The sequence below is a fragment of the Octopus bimaculoides genome, chromosome 14 (assembly GCF_046866305.1).
Source record: "Octopus bimaculoides isolate indiv1 chromosome 14, ASM4686630v1, whole genome shotgun sequence".
NCBI classification, from domain to species: Eukaryota; Metazoa; Mollusca; class Cephalopoda; order Octopoda; family Octopodidae; genus Octopus; species Octopus bimaculoides.
Genome location: NC_142941.1, coordinates 4,309,376 through 4,314,375, shown reverse-complemented (window position 1 = coordinate 4,314,375; position 5,000 = coordinate 4,309,376). Strand labels below are relative to the sequence as shown.

General features: G+C 35.0%; 1 protein-coding gene across 3 annotated transcripts in view; it reads right to left on the bottom strand.

Annotated features, from left to right (window-relative positions):
* The window catches only part of LOC106870056 (uncharacterized), a 14,925-nt gene that overhangs the window by 7,194 nt on the left and 2,731 nt on the right, over positions 1–5,000 (bottom strand). The window contains exon 1 of one of the 3 annotated variants that reach the window (XM_089363179.1): positions 4,385–4,519. The exons of 1 other annotated variant lie outside the window; for it this stretch is intronic. The gene's annotated coding sequence lies outside the window, so the exon portion shown is untranslated. Of the gene's footprint in view, positions 1–946; positions 1,015–4,384; positions 4,520–5,000 lie in introns of those variants that run through there. One more of the 3 variants, XM_089363180.1, reaches the window with a different exon arrangement.

The following is a 5,000-nucleotide window of genomic DNA, read 5'->3' as shown; positions in this document are numbered from 1 at the left end:
TATTTTAAAATGACAGAGAAGACAACTGGACAATGACAATATGATGCTGCCAGATCAGATTGGAGTCTGGTGCAGCCTTCTGGCTCACCAGTCCTCAGTCAAACCATCCAACCCATGTCAGCATGGAAAGCGGATGTTAAACGATGATGATGATGATATATATATATCTACACATGTAGACTCCTATTCCTATCATCCCTAATGTGCCACAGACATCATCCCCCTCATCCCTCATCCTCCACACCACACTTTGCTCAATCTACAACTTCCAGAACTCTCTGGAACCATCCCTCATACCAAATTAAGAGGGTTGCCATAGTAAGCTGCAGGGAGTTGATACCAGTTGCCACGGCAACCAGTCATGTGGTAATACACTTGTTGCCATAGCAACCAAATAGACAAGGCAATGGCTGTCATAGCCACTAATTACATAGTGTTATATTAGTTGCCATAGTAACGTAAGTATACACCTATACGCAGGTTCCCTTAGCAACCAGTTTATAACATCAGGGTGTCACACAGCTGCAGGGTGAACGGTTCATATCCTGTTAGCAGCAGTGTATAGTCTTCTTCACTTAACTCTCACTGGCTGAATCCACTTAGTTGCTAATAGGTACCATGGGTAAGTAGGCTACACCTGCATCCTCACAGGAAGGTTGCATAACTATTGCGTGGTCGAGTTATCCGGCAGTGAGACAATGAATTGGTGAAGTTGTTAAAGTCTTGCCCAGAATACACTGTGGTACTGCTTTCAGCTCTGTGGGTCTTGAGTTCAAATCACTCTGAGGTCAACATTGCTTTTCGTTCCTTTGGATTTAATAATTTTAAAATATCAGTCTCGTTTTGGGGCCACTTCTCCTCATTCACTTTCTTTCCTTCCACCTAGCCTATCTTTCTTTCCTTCCCTACATCTCTCTCCTCACTACCTGTCTCTTTCCCTTCTCACCTGTCTCTCTTTCACTCCCCACCGCCACCACAACCACCACTGAAATTCAATCTCAGAGCAATGCAGATTGCCATGGCAACCAATCACAGAGCAAAACTGATCACCATGGCAACCAGTCACAGAACAAAAATGCATGTCACCATGGCAGGACAATGACAACAACAAGAACAACAACTAGTAAGCAACGGAGCCTCTGCTTGGTCATTTGTCCTGCTAGAAATAACAGCCAAATCTTCCTCTAAACAGGAAGGATACATCAAAAATTATAATATAGTCATAGTTTGAGTGTCTTTTGATGGCTAAGACTGCTCCACCATGACAGGCCTAGGACTAAACAGCCATTAACACTGATATGGGCAAGATACAAGTAGTAGCAGCAGCAGCAGCAACCAATGAGAACACCAGATACATTGCAATCCTTCAAGGTTTTTCATCTCCGTCCAATACTTATTGTGATTTTAGCACAGTATGTCCATAAGAGATGTTATCTCAGGACACATACTGTGGAAACTGGCCTATCAATGGGGTATATACATTGAGTATGATATATAGATGGCTATTTTAATCTAATACTGCCTGAATTACAAATAGTGGATATGTATGTTTATCTTCCTTTCATATTTTATCTTTTATTTGTTTCAGTCATTAGATTGTGGCCATACTGGGGCACTGCTTTGTAGAATTTTTAGTTGAATGAATCAACAACAGTGCTGTTTGTGCTCCACTGGCACAGGTGCCAGTCATTGAACACGGTTCAATTATGATTTCGATTTCACATGCCCCAACAGTTTTTCGCAAGTAAGTGAGACCATAATCTGCCAAGGGTGTAGCCAGCTCACTTATTCATATCTTTACTTCATTGGACACTGAACTTTGTTTGCGAAGACCTGTCTCCTAGTCTTGCCATCACATGATCATTGTAAATGACTATTATTCATTTCCAGTCTTCAAAATATATCCGGTTATGGGAAAATATTACCTTGCTTGGAAACAGGTAAGGGTTGGCAACAGAAAGGGCATCCAGCCCTAGAAATTCTGCCTAAATAACTGCTCTCTTACTTGAGTAAGCAAGCATGGGAAAGTGGATGCTAAACAAATGATGCTGCTGCTAAAGATAATGATGATGATGATGATACACACACATCATCATCATCATTTAACATCCATTTTTCCATGCTAGCATGGGTTGGATGGTTTGAAAGGAGCTGACAGTTGCACCAGGCTCCAGTTGTCTGTTTTGGTATGGTTTCTATAACTGGCTGCCCTTCCTAATGCCAACCACTAGTGGGTGCTTTTTACAGGAGCCAGTCAGGTGGCACTGGCATTGACCACACTCGAATGGTGCTTTTTATGTGCCACTGGCATTGGCTGGGGAGGGCGCTATGGCAGGTAATATTTTCCCATAACTGGACATGATTTTCATAGAAGAATAGAAATAAACAACACCACCCCTATGACAGTGACACTTGTTTACATCCATCACATGATGTCAAGACAAAAATGTACACACAAACACATATGCACACATATAGAAAAATAGATAGGCAGATAGACGGACTAACATAGAGAGATAGACAGATAGATAGATAGATAGATAGATAGATAGATAGATAGACAGACAGACAGACAGATAGATAGATAGATAGATAGATAGACAGACAGATAGACAGATAGATGCATGTGTATTGGTGTGGCATGTAGTGTTCCTTTATACGATAAGGGTACTTAGCCATTTGACAAATGGATATCAATCAAATAAGTACAACTTTGAAATATCTAGTGGGATTGATTTCACTGACAAGGTACCCTTGAAAATGTGGTTCCTTAGCAAGAACTGAAACACGTATTAAAATATTGCAGCACACAGAGACAAATTAGTGGTGTATGTTTATACATAAATGTGTGTGTGTATACATACAGATAAACACACACACACACACACATATGTGTGTGTGTATGTCAAAGGCTCAAATGTCTTTCCCATGCCATTGGCTCATAAGACCGGTTTCCCAGATTTCGTGGTGTATATATTTTTCCTCACTGGACGGGACACCGGTCTTTCACTGGTTTACTCATTTTTGCCAGCTGAGTGGACTGTGGCAGTGTGCAAGGACACAACACACTGCCCAGTGTCCTGGAATTAATCAAAAGTACAACTCCCTAACCGCTAAATCAGGCACCTCAACATATATATACATATATAATATATATATATATATATGTATATATATATATATATATATATATATATATATATATATATATATATATAGCAAATAAGAAAATGGAGATCATACAAAAATGACATATATCAGCTGGTAGACATTCTAGTATGTGTATATATATATATATATATATAGACAGGGAGAAAGAGACACACACACATATATACATACATATATATCTATATATATGTATATATACATATGTATATTTAAACATATATGTACATATATATACATACATATACATATGTATATATGCATACATACATATATATACATATGAATACATAAATATACATACATATATACATACACTCACACACATATTCGTGTAGACCTTCATTATGCATTATGGAAAAAGCAATTTGTTTTGAAAGTGTCTTGAAACGGATATTATTGTGCATCGCTGAGGTGTGTTTTAAAGAATGAGGGAGACCAGAGAAAAGGTGGTAAGGGTGGAGTAAAAGAAATCAATACCAATAGATTGAAACAATATAAAAAAGAATGAAGTAATTAACAGTGCATGTGTTTCATAATGGCAAAAATGACTGTACCAAAACACAATAATTCATTTGGGCACATAGATTCAAATATATGTCACATATCTACATATATAAAGCATACTGATCATGTATAATATATAATGTATACTTTAAATATAGAATATATATTCCATGGACATAAATTATATACATACATATGTATATCATATATTATATATATGTATACCATATATACATATATATAGCAAGATGTATACTACAAATATATAATATGTAGAAAAAAACTAATTTTATGTATAAGTGTATACATATATGCAAACACATATATAGATATACATATAAGCACATACATGTATATATATATATATATACATACACACACACATATATATATATATATATATATATATATATATATATACACACACTCATATATATACATATATACATTTTGTATGAGCGTTTAATCTTATTAAATGTTTTTTGGTCAAGAACCACAGTACTACACAAACATATATACACGCATACACATGTGTATATGTATGTGTATATATATCTATCTACACACATATATATATATATATATATATATATATATATATATATATATATATATATATATATATATATATATATATATACATATATACATACACAGACACACACATTGACGAACACACATACATATAGATACACAAATATACACATACCAAGTCCGTGGTGGAACCAGGCCTATACGAACCCCACATAAGCAGAAAAACTGCTTCGAATACGAGGTGGAGATATATTTATACACACACCACACACACAGACACACACCCGCATCATATACATCTAGATACACACATGTACACTAATATATTGATTTCTTTCTGACACACAAGGCTCCGTTATATATATACATATATATATTAATAGACGTGTAGTTACCATATTCTTTGTTGAAATGTGTCTATAGATCTAAAATACTTATTGGTTATGATATAGTTTTTTTTGTTTGGTTTTTTTCACGTGTGATTCTATGCTGATTATTTAAACTAATTATTGTCACAGGAAATAATGATATTAATAATAATTAAAAAAAAACGTCAATAAAGACAGAATATTTTTTGCTTGGCAGAAATTCCTTAAAGTAAAATACAATCACGAAAACGATTCACAGAACCGAAAATATGAGTGAAAGAACATACCATATATATATATGTATATATACATACATATATATGTATGAATGTGTATGTATATATATATATATATATATATATATATATATATGCATGTAGGTATGTATGTATATATGCATGTGTGTGTGTGTGTGTGTTTTAC